Raw genomic sequence first — 19,934 nt, forward strand, 5'->3', positions numbered from 1 at the left:
GAAAGCAGAATCAAATCCGTAATGAGCAAACCACTTAATCGAGTGGTACAGAAAAACACATTCAAGCAGTTTTCAGTCACATCTGCTAGACATCAGTACTGCTGTGATCTCACTAGAGGGAGCAATTTATTTTGAAATATTGGTCAATATTAGCTCAGCGCTTAGCCAGGCCACTAGTGGGTCAAAATTAAGAAGGCTTTCTGAAGCAAATACACATTTTAAGATAAAAAGACAAAGGGAATAGAGAAAAGAAAAGACAGCACTGCTTAAAAATCCTGACTTCTGAAACAATTACTTGTAAACAGAAAAAGGAATCTATGTGACATATGGAGATAATTTTTATGTTGTTTTTCCTGCTGAAACATCTACAGTAGAGATTTTGCCCCTGTTTCCAGTAGAGGTTCCTTTTTTCCAGAGATTGTAAATCATTTTGGTTGGCCCTTGATGTGAAATTTTGCTTTTATTTTAAAACATAGATAAAGCTATTCTTTTCTTTATCATAGGCTGTAAAAGGGAATAAATTCCCAGATGCATCGAGATTCTTAGAAATACTGCTAGCACTCAGGCTCTGTCAACATTTCCACCTTAAATCATTATTTAATGTTGAGTCATAAACACCTTTCTGTAAACATTTATTTAGTTCCTACAAGGTCTCCCCTCTAAAGGGGTGGGGGAGGGTGTTGCTTAAAAAAAAACAGTGTTTTAAAATATTTTTAATGATATCTTTAAAAGCTGTGTTCTAATTCTGTCATGGTTCAATACTGTCCTTATTCAAATCTATATCGGGATAAGTTTGTTCTGGACTTGTACTGTGCCTGGCACAGTAAGGTTCTCAGAGACCCAAGGCACTGCAGTGAAAGCAAATAATACAAATTTAATACTAACTGTATTTATGCAGTCTGACCCTGAGCACCACTTAGCTCCCACGTTTTGCCATCTAACTCAGCTACATCTTGATTCTGTGTTGGGGAGAAATATGGAAATGCAATACCTCTGCTTTGCCCTCTGCCTAATCTGGAGGGAGGAAAGGGGATATGTGGGCTAGGAGGGGGCCAGAGTGACTTCCACAAGGTATGGTAATATGGAGCACCCCTGTCCCACAGGCAAAATACAGCCACCAGGAGTTAATCCCTCCTCACAAAGCTGAAATGATCAGCTTTGTGCATCTTTGTGAGTGCAGAAACTAGCTCTTTGTTTCATGTGCTCAGCAAAGAGTTGCTGGATGCAAAGTGACCGAGTCTGTTTGTTCCAGTGGGTTTTGGATACAGACTTTAGAGGTTCTAAATCTGCCATCTGGTCCACTAAAGAGGGGCCTTCTCTCTCCATGGAGCACTAAATGTGTCATATAATTTGCAGAAAGGGAGCTGAAAAGGTCTGAATGTTATTAAGCAAGATAACATCACTGTCCCCCATGATATGTATTAGACCAAAGATATCGTTATCTGCAGAAATTGTCAGAATCACAGTCATGTTGGGTGACAATGTTGGCTCTGTGCTTTATACAAACAAAAATCAGGTTTTGCTTTCCAGATCTGACCTAACAGAGGACAGATTACACCCATATCCTCACTGTAATTTCAGGAGGCTGGATGGAGGTATGTGCTCCATACGCAGACTACACGGCTCTGTCCGCGTGCTGGTACAGAAAGCATAGTGTTATGTTTAAGAAAGCCATGCCTGCGATACAGCAAGATCCACCTGGATCTAAGTACCATTTATCACAGGGCAAGAAACTGAAACAGAGCCTGAGGAAGGGAAGAGGAGAAGAAGAGACGTGCAATTTTCATGTCTATCACAGCCTGGAATATCAGCCTTTCTTTTTCTGCAGCTGCTGACTTTTCCTGCTGCTGCTGCTGACATTTTACTGTCAAGAAAATCAAATCTCAATTTTTGCTAGAAGATCGTAAAAGAATAGCAAGCACAAGCAAGTGCAGATTTAGGTCTACTACCCTCAAACATGATTGAATAGTGGAAGAAAATAACTTTCTGTAGTTTTAACTTCTACTAATCCACCAGGTTTTTTATTTTTGTTTCCAGACTGAGATTTTCTAGTAATACTTTATGCAAAAAAAAAAAAAAAAAAAAATCAGGTTCTGGTTTATTCTACTTGCCTTACTTTATATATGAATGGAGATTTAGTAGATGTGGTGTGAGGCAAGAAGGAAACAAAATCTGACAGACCAAGAGAACGTGACTAATAACCAGTTCATACAGAAAGTCTTTTTGTTAACACCGATGTAACTCCTTCATTGAGCGAGCAGGCAAAAATCTGTTTGGTTCTTTCAGCAAAGTACTGAAGCATAAGATGAACTTTAACTAAGGAAATAATGTCACTGACTGAGTTCATATAAATACACCCAGTGTTAGAAATCATAAAATATTTGCAAGCTCATTTAATTGCTGAGGGATCTCCCACTGCTTTGAGAAAATTTCTCGAAAGAAAATTGTAAATACTAAAGGAGATTTAAAAAATTAAACTAACGGGTACAAATTGCCTTCCTGTGCCTCCCCTCCAGCTTAGAATCATGGCTGGTGACACCTGCCTCTGTATGTGTATATATATTTCTGTTCCCTTAGAATTCTTGCAGCACCTATCTTTATCATATTGAGTCAAACACTACTGATGTAACAAAATGGTATGTAGTACATAGGAGAGATTGTCGTATCTAAAAATGCCTTTAGCAGCTTAGCTCAACTGAGGCAACAGCAATAGCCTCAATTCTGAATTGCTTGATTTCTATTAGCGAAAATCCTGAATAGCCTAAAAACCAGTCTAAACAAGTCATGTATGTAAAATGTATGTAATCCATTCACATTTAATAAATCCATAACATTGAGTTGTCCATCTCATAGGAAACTTCTCTATGGACAAAGGCCCCTTTGGCCTAGCAGTGATGTTAAGAGGACAAAGCCCTTTAACATAAAAAATTTGTGATTTTGTTTCCCATTAAAATGTGTTTCTGGTTTACTAGCGACTGAGATTTTTAGCATAACAGACATTTTAGGAAAACTTCAGAGGGCTCTGAAGTTATTTTAAAGAGCTTGGTATCACATGTAAAACCAAAAATGTTATGTTTAAAAAAAAAAGAGAGAGCTGTTGTATTTTTTACAATCCTAGACTTAAACACAAATTCCTTCCCCACATATGGCTGGAGGAAGGGAGGTTAAGCTTTCTTATTCACTAAACTATACCTACTCCATGCAACCAGAGTGCTGTATAAAACCCACAAAGGCATCCAGTAATCAATTCTTTGGAGGAAAGTGGGTTCATCTATTTTTGCTACAAGAAAAAGTTGCACTTTGCAAAGAGCCCTTTGCCCTTTGCCATGTGAATTAGCAGTGCACTGCTGTTAATCTAAGTGGATTAAAACAGGGTAAAGACTCCTGGTCCATGAAAGCCTGCTCTATAGCTAGATTTTGTACAAGTGTAACTGTGTCTGTTGTGTGGGAGACCTGGGGGGAGAAGCACGAAGGGAGGTCTTTTAACTGCATCTACAGCTCCTGGTATCAATTCACTTACAGTGGCAGGATGGTGCTTGCAATTCATTCCTTTTCCTAGTAAGGAATAATAATATCAGTATGGGGTCTTTATACTGGTATAATGGCAGACACGACATGGGGGAGACAGGAAAGGTTGTATTGGTACTCTTATGCCCGAGTGGTTGAAGCAACACAGCTTCTGTGTGCAGACTTAGCTGAAATAATGTGTTTCATAAGAAAGGCAACAGCACCATTCAGCAGTTATAAAGCACTGGGCCTAAGAATTTTGCTTGTGAGCATATCTAGGAGCTTGGCATGCTGACTAGATAAATGTTTAAAAATAAGTCTAGTGCCCAAGCTGACAAGCTTGTGCCTTTTTTAATATACTCATCTGAAGAGGAAAATGGATTTATCTGAAAGTCCATTTCATTTGACTGAGGTTCTCATCAGGGATGTAAAGCTTACTTGCCATTATCCTTACTTACCTGAATATTTTTGGTATCTGGTGACAAAGAAGATAAAGAGGTTTGTACTCTATTAATCACCCTTCTCTTTGTTCTCAAGCTACCTCTGTTCTTCTATCTCCTCCAAACACACCTCCCTTGCCAAATCTTTAGGAAAAAAAAAGAATCAGTGCTATATTCTTTCAGGGACTCCAGCACTTACTGGTACAACATGTAATACATGTGTCTAATTTGTTTTGTTGGCGTCTGAATGGGAATCAGTTAAAAAAAAAAAAACACACAAAAATTTAATTTCATAAATAACAGATGTGAGGGGGGTTTGTGAAAAATGTTTGGTTTTTAAAATGTTCAAAGTTTTTAAGGAAAAAAAATCTAATTCTGTTTGCATATGTTTGCTTATTTTGTGTTCCCTTTTTTTCTTTTTTCCTGTCCCTATTTTCCCGAGGGTAAATAAAATTTTCCTCAAGAAGACAAAAAGGAAAAGTATTATCTCATTTTTAGCATGGTGAAATGAGCACAGAGAGGCTAGATGTTTCCACAAAACTTGGATACCTCAGAGGTGACACTATTCTTCAGGTACTCACCATTACATGGTACAAATCCCACTGGCATTATTTACCTGTAACATGACTAGCAATTATTCCCATTGGATGGAATAGGGCTTGAAGAAGGATTGTGCAGAAAATTGTGTTGTTCAGTGTTACCTTAGAGCAAACACTTCTGATTGATAACCTCCTGCTCCCCACATCTCCCCTCTCTAGCCATCATGACAAGTAGAACTCTTCATGTATAAGCGTAAAACTGCTCATGTATAGATACAAGCTACTGACTGCCAATGCAGCAGAGCCACTGTGTGCCCTCAAGTCTCCATTCTGGGGCCTATTGCAGCTCTATGGCAGGTGTGGAGAATATTACACAGCAAGGTCCTACCCTGACATGGGCTGGGGACACTGGGACATGTACATGTGCTGTGGAAGTCTGAAATGCTGCCAGTCCCAAACACATAGGCGCTGTCATGGGAGCTGAAGGCTGCACATCAGACCTGCATTTTGGTCCCCTGTCCCCACCTATGAGTAAAGATTCAGCTTGAGCCTTTTCAGCTGTGCAGCAAGCCACTGGTTTCTTCTCCTGGGTTAAGAAAACAAAGACAGAGGCAGCCCACTTTGCCAGATGTAGGGAAGAGAAAAAGGGATGGGCTGGAACTGAGTCCCTGTGTGCAAAATCCTGGGGATGGAGGCATATCGCTCCCAGGCTGGCTGATGGTGACAGCCCTGCTTCCTTGCCAGCTTCAGCTGCTGCCATCGTAACCCTGAGCCCTTCATGGGTGGAAGCAGCAGCCACCTGGCTTTGCACAGCCATGGGAGAGGTGAGCAGGCAGGAGGCTGAGCTGCTTTCCACTGCATGCTCTTCACCATGCCAATAATGAACTCTAACCCCAACCACTGTTGTCGCCTTCCTTATCCATATCAATTGCCCCCTGACCACGCTTAGAAACTCCAGAAAGGATACAAGCCATTGCAGTTCTTCCTAATGCCACAGCACCCTTGTCCAGGCTGTCTCTCATGGCCTCCAGCTCATCATGCCCTTCTGTTTCAAGTAATCTTTAGCTTTCCATCAGAGAAAGTGCTCATCCCTCCCTAAATTTCAGTCTGGTCTGGATGACTTAATTCTTTTGGCAAGTCTGCTTTGCAAAAAATGTTGATTCCAGCCACCACTTGGCCACAAACTCTCCTTCGTATCTTTCAAGCTGGCCAAGCACAAGGCTGTTCAGCCTGGTGGAGCCTGGCCTGAAGAGCTGGGCTTCAAAAAAGCAGCCTGTGGGTCTGTTTGGCGAATGACTGGCTGGTTCTGGAAAGTGAAGCAAGCAGCAGCCCCCACCTCACATCATTGCAGGAAACCAGCTGGAAAGTGCTGCGGTGTTTTGGCTTTGTAACACATTGATGCATGTTTCCTACAGCAGCCATAGTCTGATGAGAGCTGGCGGGGGCTACAGCATGTGTAAGCTTCAGAGAATTTATCTGCACAACCCTAGCAAGTCTCTCCAGAGTATGTCCAGACTAGAATTTCACAAATTTGGCTGATGCAATTTAGGAAAGCAAAAGGCATGTTCCCGACATCAGAGTAACCCTGTCAACAAATTTGCATCCCTGTTCACAAGTGCATACAAGCCAGGGCTTTGCAGCAGGATGGAAGTGTTTTTCTCCCTTTAGAAAATGAGTCAAATGACAGATTAATTTCATTATGCCTGGAAATACTGGCTTACCCGTTTGTGCTGAATATTTAACTAAAAAACAAACAAGTCATCAAGCAAAGATACTTGTCCTTCATGGATGTTTTTAGTATGAAGGAAAGTATGAAAAAAATTTAAGTGCCTAAAATAGTCTTTTACAAAAGACAATTTTACATTTTTTGGATGAAATGTAGTGCCATGCCTCCTAATAACAGCATTTACTATTATAGACATCTCTGCCACACCTTTTGCCAAAGTACTTCTTCAAGGAACAGGAAAAATATTTCACAAGTAGTGCTAAAAATAACCCTACTCTTCTTAACCCATTAGCTGTGAAATTAAATATGCTTCAGCATGGGATCTTCCCCCAGCTGCTTAGGTCCTGTTATCCAAAGGACCTCCTATGTGCTGTCTTCCCCTCTCCTTCAGAGACAAATTAAGCTATCCTTATCCCGTTTCCATCTTCTCCTTCTCACAACTGTGGCAAGGGAGTTTTGCAGTCCAGATACAGAGCTGCAGGCAAAATATCAGTGGCTCCTCTGCTTGCTTGGACATGTCTAAGAGAATAAAGTGTGGTCTAGGGCTTCACCATGGGACCAGCATCATCCTCTCCCTCAAGGGCCTTCAAAGCAGCTGTGACCAACAGCATCCTAGGAATGTAGTTTCCATGCAATTCTTTTTGTCAGCAATGTCTAATCTGTTGAATAATATAATCACAGGGAATTCACAGCTCATTGGGAATTACCTAGATTCATTGACAAAAAAAACTTCTCCCAAAATCTTCACAAGCACATCCCTGGGAGGGTCATGGGCCTCGGTCTACAGCAGAAGGAGAGCATCTTTCTGCTTTTTGCATATGGCTGCATTGAGGTGGGGATGTTAAGTGACATACCCAGGGTTACAAAGCAACCAAATGCTAGAGCAGAAAAAGAAATCTGGCATCCTGACTCCATATTTGTCTCTAATTTCTATTCTCTCATTCACTGATGCTTTCAAATCTGTGGTTAACGTTGTTATAATGCATTTAGAAATTAATACAAATAAATATTTTTTTCTTGTGGACAATAAAGATCAGTTGATTTTGCACAGCTGTAAAATTCTATTATGTATAATGGATTCTCTATTTTATAATAGCTATTAGAATGTTTGTTTGTAGGATTTTCTTGGGCTGGAAACTTCAGAAGAGACATTACTTTGAGCTAATCATTTAGCAAAGGACAAAGATGCCTTAGATTGCTGACTTGTCCTAAAGTTAATGGTTCTCTCAGGCTTTTCTCTGTCAAATGTGGCAACTATGACATCAAATGTTATCTCTGTAAACACATGCCAACTCAAAATAGCACATGGGGGGAAGGACAAAGAGTTCCTTATCCTATATTTTAGCCAAGATTATGGTCACCACCGTGTTCCTCTCACCACAGAAAAAAATAGACTTCAGTCTATGCCTTTCAAAATTAATTTTCAAAAACAAACAACCAATCCAGCAAACTGTTTCACTTTCAAATTAGCTACCTTAGGGGATCATATTCTGAGTGCATAAAATATGGAATTCTTATTTCTGGGATGCCAGAGTTTGAGTTATGGTATATTATTTGCCAAGGATCACTATGGGCATGGGGAGAGCTACAACTGCCCGAGACATTTTTCCAATGATTTGTCAGGACAGTAGACTGGCAGCTCAGACAATCAGACAGTTTTGTTGATCTGCCACTGATCTGCCATGTGACCTTGAGCAAGTCTTTTCACTTTTCTCTAGCTCTGTTTCTCCTCCTACAATTTGCCTTATCTATTTAAATGGCAGCCTTTCTGAGCAGGGAATTTCTCACCTTGTGCTAGCTAGCAGCACTGAGCTGAATGATAGCCCATCTTCCTTGGGATTATTATATTACAAAGCTAGCAAGTAACACTACCAAATAAAGGCATTGGTATAAAATACTAATAAGCTATTTTTTCAGCGGATCTTAGTGCAGGCAGAGGAGCAGTAATGCCCCCTTCTTCAGTACTTCACTTCTGCTGCTCTTCCTACCTAAGAGCTGAAGCTGTAACATAGCATCACCAACACTGCCACTTTACAGTCAAGTTTCTGGAGGCAAGCCTCAAAACTGTGAAGGTGTGGGGTGCAGCAGTGTGAAGCAGAGCTGTCCTAACTGTGTCTGCTGAGCCACACTTGGCTTAGGAGCAGGTCAAATTCGCTCCCATGCTGGGCTTTATCAAGGAGGAAGAGAGGTGCTCCTAATCCTGGCTGTGAGTGAAAGTGAGCCTGTGGAGCTGCCAAGGTTTTCCTCTGGCTGTGGTGCTGGACCTCAGCCATCCATACTCACAGACCCAGGCTGGCAGTATGCATTGTCCCAGGAGCTGGGTACCACCTGCAGTGTCCAACTCCAAGGACCGTCAGGCTCACAGACAACACAGCCCTGCTGAGCCACAAAGAGCAAGGCTCTTTCCCTTTACCTGCTCACCCAGCTTCAAGTGGCAAAGGACAGGTAGCGCCTGTGGTTCGCAGCCTACCAAGACCTCTGTGTCTAAGAAAGTAGTTTAGACGCAGCTGAACAGCATGCCTGGTGTTCAGTTTTTCTGGTGTGGATAATTGTCAGTGGCCATGTCTCATAATGAAACACACCATGAATAAGAACAGGCATAGTGTGCAAAGAGTTGCTTTGCACACCTTCAAAGTCCTGGATAACAGAGAACCTTTCCAGAATTTATATACAATAGTCTTACATACCCATCTAGGAAGGCATTTGCATGTGTGATGTCTGTTCCTGAAGACTGGAAAAAGTATAAAATAAAACCACCCTAAGGACAGGCTTTTATTCTGTCTTCATGTCACATTATCTGTCAGCATCTCTGAGCAAGTAACCTGTACAGCCTGTGGAGCCATATACTGCCAGACCCTTGGTTAGAGGCTGTGACCTATGGACCAATGATGCAAAGAAACTGCCTTCCCCAGAATAAACAGAATTAAATGCAGGTTGGAGTGGGAAGGTTTTCTGTGGCTGAACCATGATTTTTTGCATAGAAAGTATTTTTTGGTTGGGGATATAATATGTGCTGCAGCTTGTGTTGACTTTGGCTAAGTAGCTGATTATCCTAACTAGGAGATGTTTGTAAATATGCCCAGAAATGTCTAATACATTTTACAAGCCAGGTGCAAGCTGTCATCCTGCAACACATCCACAGCAGAGCCATTTCCTTAGCATTTCTTCTATAAATTAGATAAATGACCAGTGGTTCACTTCACAGAGCAGGATTTCTCAGTGCAGGTCCCAGGAGAAATGCACCTACCTACCTCTTTGGCATGATTTTGAGAGATGAGGCTTTCTCCCAGAAGGGTTGTTCAGCTCACCCATCTTCACAGCATCCTTTCCCCAGCCAAGCACACGCTTGTCCCCTGCATCTGCAAGCTGGCAAGAGTCAGCATAGGGGAGTGCAGGCTGCGCCTTTCTTTCTTGCACACATGGCAAATCCCAGAGCTTTCTGCCTGGGATCCCCCTGAGTCAGCAAACAGCTGGGATTCTATCCCAGTCAGGAGGCAGCTCTCAGAGGAACATCTGGGTCTGGTCTCTATCTTGTCTGCCGTTCCTTCACACATCTACTTCCCTAGAAAGAGCTTACTGGAGGGGAATGGGAGGGGAAACTGGCTCCAGGTTCTTCTGGCTACTTAAAGAGGACCACCCTGTTGCACTGTCAAACAGAAGTTATATATTTCCTACAAAAAATAAAACACTTAAATAAGGGAGACAATTAGATGTAGTTGCATTTGCCTATTGCAATGCAACTTCAACATCTTCAGGATCACTTGGAGGTTTACACACAAGAATGCTGGGCACAGTTCTCTTCAGTTTGAACTCCCAGGGTGTTAAAGAGGGGCATCTGCACAGAAAGGGCTGAGAGAAACATTTGGGGCAATTGCATTAAACATTAAACAGGGATGTCAGTCCACCCAGCCTTGCAGATGAAATCTGCTTTGCAAATTGCCTCAAAAGAAGCTAGTGGCAATTTTTTAGAGGCTCATATTGCTTGGTGTGAATAACAGTGAGTGAGTGTCTTCTCCGACAATTTCCAAATAAGCCAAATGAGTGAGGAGGAGAAGAACAAAGGGCACTGCTGTGGGAAAACAGATTTGAGGGAAAAAATTGTGATTTTGTGGTCAGTCAAATGCGGAATGTGCCGATGGTTCCTTAAGATTTTCTAATGGAAAAATCATAAGCTGCAAATAGTTAAATCAGAGTCTCTGTTTCTCAGCAAACATCTTAAATTACACATAAAAATCTCTTAAATGCTTCAGCTTAAGGGAGGCCCTGGCTAGCTCTAGATCCTTCACCCTTTGGAGATTTCACAGCAGACCACCCACTAGGGAAATGAAAATTTGGTATCTCTGCCACTGTGGCACTTTTTCTGGAGACGAGTCCCTAAAATACTGTGCTCTTTTCCCTGGGGAGATGAAATGAAAATGTCTAACGTGGCCAAAGGTATTTGACAAAGTAGGGAGGTATAAATCACCCATGACATGACTTTTTCTAAACTATTAGCTATTCTATTTACATGTATTTGGACCAAATGTCCTGCTTCACCCCGCTACTTACATGTAATGTAATCAGCCCACACTTGTGCAAAGAAGTCTACAATTTCACACAGAGACGTGCTATGTGCTATAGATGTCTTGTCCCAGATAACAAGCAAGTTGTATTAATTGTTATAAATCTGTCCCAGCCTATTAAAATCTTTCCTTAATGATGTTGCAGTGAGGTGGCTGCTTCATTCTGAGTCAGTTTCTCTTGTAGCTACGCTTGCCTTAGATTGAAACCTTTTGTGGCACTCATTGGAGGTAGTCTATATCCAGTTTATAGGCCAACAAGCCACTTTGTCTTCAGAGACTTTTGTGGAGATTATTCTCTTCACAGAATAAAAGGCCTGGAGCTGGAACTGCTAATCTTATGTATGAAAATAATATAATAATAGCAAAAATGAGTTTGTGCACTATGCCCAGTAAGTACCCGTTGCTAGGTAGAAGTCAGGGATTTAGTCTGCTGTCCATAAACTGAAATGATCTTCCTCATCATGTTAGCTGAGTGTTTCACAACCACCAACACTTTTTTATCTTCACATCAAAGGGGAAAGAATTGTTGCTGTAGTTTAGGTAAGAGCAGCGAAAAGTGGTACCTGACAAAGTACGTCTGAACTAAGCCTGCATGGCATATGAAATACACAGGACTTTCCAGGTACCTGTCTCCTCTAGCATACACCAAGGACCTGACAACACTTCTTACCTCTCTTGCATGCCTGGTTTCCTTGACTATTAACTAGTTAACTATTCAACATCATTTTCACTGCTTAAAGCCTTACACCAAGCTAGACAGCCAGGATATGCACCTGGATCTGGATGCCTGGAAACATCCCAGATCCATCAGTTTAAACAGAGTCTTAGCGGCTTGACCTTGTCCGTGTCCCTGAAACATGAACTAGCGCTGGTGTCCTGCATTTCACTGAGCTCAGCAGATGCACGGCCAATTTGACACCTTGTTAGCTAGGCTCAGCTTTGGGAGCTGCCATTTTGCAGGGTGGGTCGGTAGCACCACAGCCCAGGGCCCTGTGTGTAGAAAGGATGAGGAGAAATGGTGTGTCTGTCTGACCCTCTGTGCTAAAGGCATAAATTTGTTCTGTACACACATGGATAGTGTCCAGTAACAGCCTCATCCTCTTGGTGCTGGGGGCCTAAACCCAACTTAGCCCCCAATTCCCTTGGGGTTTTATTGTTTGCTGGAAGGGGGAGTCAGGAGAGAAAACTTCAGTCTCTAAAGGAAGATCCCATCCATCACACTTCACAGGGCAAATAGGAGAGTGGGAAACATCTGAAAGACTGGTTAGTACAGTATCTCCAGTCCACAGCAACTCTCACAGGAGTCCGTTGGCTATAGTCTAAAACATCAAGAGCCCCTCGGGGTACTGTAAGCATTTCCAGCACCAGTTACTAAGCTGGATTGCATAATAGCGTTTTAATCACAGAGGCCACGGAGCCAGGATTACGTATCTAATGTCATGCCCTTAAGAGTTAAGTAGTGTTGGACTATAGCGTTATGCATAGATGAGTGTCAGATGCAGTCTTGGATTTCTTGCCAGGATATCAATAACTGCTTTTTGTGATTTTATACTTTTCACTCATTTGGCTAAAATCCATGTTCACAGCCTCAAATCAGGCATCTCCTAATGACAGAGCAAGATTTTCTTTGCCCTGCTGAGACACTTAACTGCACTCAAGCAGGTACCTTCTCAACAGGAAGCACCCCACAGTTCCCTCCAATGGAAATAGTGGCAGGACAGGACCTGTGGATTTCTTCTTAAGGCTTATGCTAAGCTCTGCTATTCTTTTTGTTACAGCTTGGCATTCATAATCCTCTGGGATCGTCAGGGTGGGCATTCTGCCCACAACTCTCCACGTGCTCTGCTTGCATGTATGTGTAAACTAAATTTTGCAATGAAATTAATCAGATGCCATGAAGAATAACAAAGAATAAATGATGAGAATCATCATTACCTTTATAGAAACTGCATCAAGATTACTGACTTAGCTGTCCCATTTTCCCTCTGCAAGCTTATTTCAACTAGGTTTCTTTTAAGAAAGTGAAAGTGTGCCATTAAAGTAAACCAGTAAAACATAATTGCTTGGGAAGCATCACCAAAGAATGAGATTCAGAATTATCACTCCTATAACATACCACCCCTGAGCTGATATAAAAAGCACACAGACATCTCTTAATATGACTGCACATTGGCTTTGGTGGCATTATATTTGAGTAAGGTTTATTCTTGTGACAGTTTCTGCACAAGGCAACTCACAAGAACCAGAAATAAGATCTCTTTGCTTCTCAACCTGCTCCATCTTTTCTTCTTCTTTGGTTTCATTTCTCCAGCCAGAAGAGAAAAGTAAAAGAACTGCCCTAATGATGTGATTTCAAATATAATGTGTTTCTAACGTGAGACTGCATTGGTGCCTGCTCATGCCCACAGTCTCCTGGCAAGACCAGCATGGTCTTTGTAGATTGGGCTGTAGGTTCTCTTCCTCACTCCATGATAAGCCTTCAAAGAGCTCCTTTGGAAGAGTTCCTCCAATTCTAATTCATCCATTTCCCTAAACATCAGGAGTACCCTGGTCTCAAACAGCTGACTGATTTTTGTGGCAGGGATTATGTATTTTCTGGTTATGAAGTCTTTTTTTTTTCCAGGCACAGTGGAACCTGCTTAGTTATTCTCCTTGCCTAGCCGTGCAAGATGAAATGAGCCTGTCTAAGGCCATAAGAAGGGAAGTCCTTTCTCTCCAGCCATGGAGCCTGGTCCTGACTCAGCATGGCCTGCGGGCACACGCTCCATCCCTGCTGTCTTCCAGTACAAGATGAATATGTGCTAATTTTTCCTTGGAAGCTCATGGGATTTAAGCATATGCATACATGCCCCACTGGATCTATGAGCACGTCATGACTTCTTCCAGCAAAAGGAGGAAAACACTATGCTGACTAGTGTAGGTCCCTAATATTTCCACTTAAACAATGCTCGCTAAGGTTCCCAAACTGTATTATTTATGTCCCCAGAATTGCCAGATTCACCAGAGGGGATTTGAGTGGCCTCTAATGGCAATGCCTGGTCATCTCCATTGTCATGGAGAGAATTGTTAGATCTGTACTCCAGTTTCAGAAGCTTTTTTGTTAAGAAGACAGAAAAATGCAACATTCCCTGTACCCTAGACAATTAAAAGGAAACACCCTGGAAGATGCTGAAAGCCTACAACTGTCACTAAGTCAGTGATGAGGCTGTTTCTCAGGGTAATTAATATGCCCGAGGGGAGGGGGGAGGAATAGAACCAAACCCAAATAGCCTTTTTCCCTGTTCTGTATCCGGAGCTAAAGTTTTAAGCAGCATCTCAGGTGCATGGACCAGGTCTTAATAAAATGGCCTGTGCTATGAAACGTTCCTCCCCACATCCTTTGCTCAGACTGTGAGCCACAGCTGTTGACATGTGAGAATGGCTGTCGCCCTGATCGTGTCACACTGACATTATTTGCCAGGGATGTTGCCGGTCACCCACTGATTACAAGCTAAAGTCTCTGACCTCCTGGCTCAGCCAGCAGTTACAAGTACATCAAGTAGGACAAAGGTGTCCCTTAACATCCGAGTACACCATGAGAATAAAGCCTGACTGCATGCTGGTGTTAACAAAACACATGGAGTATTTTTATCTCTGGAAAGCTATTTCCTATTTGTAATACTACTTGAAACCCCTTCCAAGTCTTCATTTGATGTTACTCGCATTCATATATTTTAAGTGTCTTGTTTTCATTTTCCAAACATGTTTATTAAAAAATGTTCTCAGGGTAGTGGCCCTTGTGGTAGGAATTTATGTTTTGGGGAAAGAATACCAGAGTTGGAGGTTTTTGCCAGCAGGATGTGAAAGCTGAAGGACATAACAATGACTGGGGCTAGAGATTTGTCACAGGGAATTAGAACGCGAAAATTTACAGTCTGGCCATGAGACAGTCCAGGCTAAAGCCATGAATTTATAGGAAGCATTGCCAAAAGCTGGATATTATTATTTTAATCAAACTCTGTTTTACTTTGCACAAAAAAAAAAAAAAAAAAAAAAAAAAAAAGAAGAGGGTTTGCAGAGCCTTTGGCTATGCAGATAGAAGAGAAAGGGCAGAAGAGCCACCTCCATCCCCACTGCTCTTCCCATCCTGGCTTAAGAGTGAGAAGTGTGCATGACCTTGCCTGGAGAAATCATGGGAATTCAACCGCCCCGAATCTCATAGAGAGAGTTTCTGCTTGCTTGGGAACTCCCCTCACACTCAGTGCTGCCAGCTCAGGCTCTGCTGACTTCAAAGGAGCACCAAAAGGGCTGGCACCCACTCTGACACTGACAGGCTGTCCTCCAGCCTGGCCAGAAGTTGCTTCATACCTTAGCTCTGCATCCACCAAAGTGGGTGCAAGAATTTGCAGCTCAGAAGGTTGAAAACAACTTCATCAGTACAGGGCTTGTAGATTCCAGCTCCTCTCCAGATAATGCAGCCTTGAAAGTGCCTGGTGAGGATTTTCATAAAGGAAAGGCTTTATGCTCCTTTATGCTTGTATTGTCCTGGTGACCTTAATTGTTGGTGAGGGTTTTTTTAATTGAATGACAGAAAAGAGTTCTCTTCACTTTTATCCTGAAAGTGCAAGGTCTGGATCTGCTGAAAAATTAATTGTGAGACCTCTGTACCTCTTATTTGTACAGAAGTAGCCACTTATATTTATTGCTTTACATATGGCCACAATCCAGCAAATCACTCAAGCATGTGAATAACTTTAAGCACGGAAGTAGTCCCCTGTGAGCCAGTAGAACCACGACCACACTAAATATACACATCAAGTGATGAGCCCGGCTCCACCCTCGTGTTTTCCCCCAGTGCTGCCATTTCTACACAGCAGGCCAGGGGCTGGTTTCTCGGGTTCCTTTCCAATTGCATAAATCTCGGTCGTGCATTTCAACTGTGGGCTGCATTGATTGCTGCACGCTTATCGATCCTAACCCGCTGCCAAGGCTGCGCAGCACTGCGTTCCCTTCAGATCAAATATTCTTTCCTTTTTTTTCCCTTTAATCTGGAGAAAAACACGTAACGAATTTGCAGTGGCGAGCCTTGCTGAGTTTTATAGGACCTTGCTGCCATATATGACAATCCCTTCTTATCGCACACATAGAGGCGCAGTCCCTCTGGGAGGGCGGGAGCAGCAGGGACATCTGCGAGCCGGCCCCCTCCAGCTGGCTGGAGGAGGGGGCTCCTGCCGCCCCGGGGAGTTCAGGGCAGTGTCTGTCCCGCTTGTTCTCCCCCCGCACGGGTCCGAGGGAGAGAGGCAGCCCCCGCGCCCCCGACGGCTGCGGCCGCCGGCGCCTCGGGGATCTCTCTGCGGGGACCCGCTCTCCTCCTGGGGTAGGGAAGGGGTGCATCCGGTCCGCACCCACCGAGGGCATGCGGGACCGGAGTCAGGGCTGCAGGCGGGATTTCGGGGCAGAAAAAAAGTGAGGAGAAAAGGGGACGGCAAAAACCCCTTTGCAACGGTAAGATGTGAAGCCGGAGCACTAAGCACGTACTAGAATTTATAGATGGACTTTACGGGACGTTTTACTACAACCTTAGAAATTATACTTCTTATACGTAGCATTTTACACCTAGAGGCCGCTCCGGCCGGTTAACGTTCAACACGGGCCGGGCGGTCAGGGAAGAGCTGGGGGAAAACCTTAAAACAAGGTCAAAAGGAAGAGGAGTGTAGCAGGCGATCACGGCCGCCCTTCTCCTCCATCAGAGCCCAGGTTTCACCCATGAGGGCTGTGCGGGGCCAGTCGCTGCGTGGCCGTGGGGGCGCTACGACCGCAGGACCATCTCTCTCGTCTGCGGGCAGAGGCGATAGGGCACATCCCGCACAGCGCTTGGGGGTGCCCTTATGTGTGTGCGGAATACACACGTACCTGTACAGATGTATTTATGGGTGCATACGTATATGCGTGCGTGAATCTGAGACGGTTTCCCGCTGGACCCCGGCTCGGTGGGGAGCCCCGCTGGGCCGGAAAGGAGTCTCTTCTACATTCACACTCGTACACAGACACGCACACCCTGGACTCACACGGCTCCTTTCCCAAAGGTTCCCCCCCTGAGACCGAAAGGCTCCCGTCTCTTCCTCACTGCCGGAGAGAGGCACGCGCGGGATCTTGCTCCCGGGTGGGCTGCAGGGGGCTTTGTGGCTTTGTGGTTTTATTTATTTTCTTTCTTTCATTGCTTTTCTTTTCTCCCGGTCGCGTCCCTCCTCCGCTCCCTCCGGCGGGGCTGGGGACGGCTCTCCCCGACCCCCGGGCTTTTCCAAGGGTTTTACCTGCCGGGCGGCCCGGACGCCCTCTCCCCGTTTAGATCCGGCCCGGGCTCTTACCGAGGCGGTGCCTGGAGGTGACCTGCCCCTCCTCAGCCACACTGCCGTTCCCCCGATGGGGCCGGAGTCCGGGAGGCCCCACTCGCACCGCCGCCGCCACCGTTGCGCTGGGTAGCTGGGCCAGGGCCGGGCCAGTGTCCCCCCAGGAGGGCACAAGCCCGCCCTCCGAGCAGGCAGGGCCGGCGCTGCCCCCTCTTTGGCCGCGACGGCTCTCACTGTCCCGGCTCAGCCTGCGAGGGAGTGACCCCGCGGCCCCGTCGCATCCCTCTGCCTCCGGGGAGGCGCGGGGTGGTCGCAGCCGCAGGGGACAATGCAAGAAAATAAATCCCGCCGTCCCCGAAACCGCGGATCGACCGGGGGGAGGAATTCATCCAGCACCGGTGGACGGGCAGCGCAGAGCTCCCTGAGCCCCTACGCACCGGCGCGCAGCAGCGGCCTGGCTCTGCCCACTCCAGTACCGCGGCTCTGCCGGCACAAGGGAGGTCCGAGCTCTCGAAAAGCGGCCTGAACAGCGGTTTTATTTTTAATTAAAAAATACCTTGCCGCTAAAAATTCGCAAGGGAGCGTTTCTTCCTTGAAGAAGGAGCAGAAAACTGGAGGAATTACTTCCAAAAGAAGGTCGCCTTTAGAAAACTCCAGGTTTAGTAATCGATTAGTCCGGCACTGTATGGCGCTCCAAGGGTGTAAATTCTCCCAGGATCCTGCATTATTGACTGCTACAGTCTATCTGCCCAGTATTCAGCCCTGCACATGAATAACACGGTACCAAAGCGGGCACTTAGCACGATAATTCATATGCCCAGAAAACGCGTGGGTTTGAGGGCCGGCGAGCTATGAGCCGGTCCCCGTCTTGAACCGCACTCATGTGTCGTGTCCCCCCAAAAACCATTCAGTGCAGCCCGGAGGGGCGGGAGGGGGGCAGACATTCTCCGCAGCGTGTAGAAACGGGCGGGTTCAGATGTTAACTATTTCCCCAAGGAAGTTTCTTCCCTCCAAAAACGCTAATGAATGTTGTAAGGGAAAAAAAATAATAATAAAAAAAAGAAGAACCCAAGTAAAACAAATCCAGAAAAGTTTCTTTTATTTCCTGGTACAGGTATGCGGAGGCCGGTGTGCCTGCACACGCGGGCGGGCGAGAAGGAGCACAAAGCCGCGCAGGGAGAGGCCCGCGGGAGAGCCGCCCGGGACACACCGACACCGCGTTTAGCCCTGCCCTGGGCGCGCCGCCACCGTCCAAAGTGCGGAGGCCCCGTCCGAAAACAAAAGAGCAGAGCCGAGGCGGGGGGCGGCGGGGCCAAGGCAGCAGGGATGCCCCGGCCGGCGGGACTGTGGGTTAGGATGTGGATTGGGATGTGGATTAGGATGTGGATTGGGAAGCAGACGGCGCTGCCCGCTCGCACGCCCGGCGCGCGGGGACGAGCAGCAGGCCCCTTGCCGAGGGTTCCCGGGGGTGGGGGGTGTTGAGGGGTGCGAGGCCGGTGTTTCACCCCTCTCCCCCGCCGCTTCTGCAAATAGGCATTTTGCAAATCCCTCATTTCGTTGTGGCTTTTCCAAGCCCTCTCTACGGCTTCCATTGTTCCAGGTTCGCGTTGCCACCGCAGATAAGGGGAAGACCCCGGAAAAAAAAAAAAAAAAAAAAGAAGAAAATCAGGAAAAGAAAAACCGCGAGCCAAGATTTTGATTTACAACCTAATCAAAACATTATATCTTTGGTCAAGTGGCGCAGAAAAATGATGACCCTCAAGGCTTCAGCTAGGGGGAGAAAGAGAAATTCAGATTACACTCGGAGTGATTTATGTCCTCTCTGAGCGGTCACGTTGATTTTTCATCATTTGAGCCATTACACAGTAGAGTGGAAAACTCTGATCCAATTTTTTTTTTTTGGTCTGATACGGTATATATTATTCTTCTAAACGTGTACGCGTATACTATATATTACATACATATTCCTTCTCCACGCACACACATATTCTAAATAAATACATGGATATTTTATATATATGAGAGGAATATAAATAACCAACGCCGCCGAGAAGAAACGAGAGCCGAGAAGAGCATGTAAAATACCGTGCCGATACCCGCAGCGAGCCGCTTGCTGGTTTCCGAGCCCGTCCGGCCGGGACGGTTGGGGCAGAAAAGCACTCGAGTTTCTCCACTTCCCCCCACCCCGGGGGGGTCCCAGATGCCCGCCCCTAGCCGCCGTCGCCCCCAGACCTCCCGCCCGCCGCCCAGCGAGGAGGGAGAGGACAAGGAGGAAGAAGGGGACATTTTTTGAAGCCCCTGTGACACTCACCCATGTTAGGTGCTGACACGGTGCGGAAAAAAACGACGGGAACGGCGTTGGTTCGGAGCGGCGGGAAGGCCGGGTATTGAGGAGGGGGCACCGCCTCCCCCCGCCCCAAGCACAGAGGCTCTGACTGACCCTCTGGCAACAGCACAGAAAGGAGAGCAAACAGAAAACGGGTTTAGAAAAACAACACACATACACACAAAAAAAAAGAAAAAAATATTTAAAAAAATAATTAAAATCAACACACACACACACCCGGGAAACAAACAGAAAAACAAAATATGGGGGGGGGGGAATAAAAATTACAGAAAACATATGAAAGAAAAAAAGTGTGGATGGGGTCTGCTCACGCTGCAAATGGGAACACGAAAGGGGAAGACGCCGTTTTCGGATGGGGAAAGCATTTTCCCCATGGGAAAGAGCAGGGCGCTGACCTCGCCCCCTCTTTCCTGCTCCTCTCCCCGGCTAACCGCGGTGCTTCCCGGCCGCACAAAAGCGCGCAAGGAGAGCGCAAAGGCCGCGC

General features: G+C 45.4%; 1 long non-coding RNA gene across 1 annotated transcript; it reads right to left on the reverse strand.

Moving 5' to 3' along the window:
- Positions 1–18,183: 18,183 nt before the first annotated feature.
- On the reverse strand, positions 18,184–19,536 carry LOC133275494 (uncharacterized). The gene is made up of 2 exons (XR_009745549.1): positions 19,415–19,536; positions 18,184–18,682 (listed from the first exon to the last, which is right to left on the reverse strand). It is a non-coding gene; the product is annotated as an uncharacterized LOC133275494 (long non-coding RNA).
- Between the last annotated feature and the right edge of the window lie 398 nt (positions 19,537–19,934).

This window comes from Pezoporus flaviventris, unplaced genomic scaffold (genome assembly GCF_033815535.1).
Source record: "Pezoporus flaviventris isolate CSIRO_AGI_PZ_B2104156 unplaced genomic scaffold, CSIRO_AGI_Pfla_v1 ptg000002l, whole genome shotgun sequence".
Lineage (NCBI taxonomy): Eukaryota > Metazoa > Chordata > Aves > Psittaciformes > Psittacidae > Pezoporus > Pezoporus flaviventris.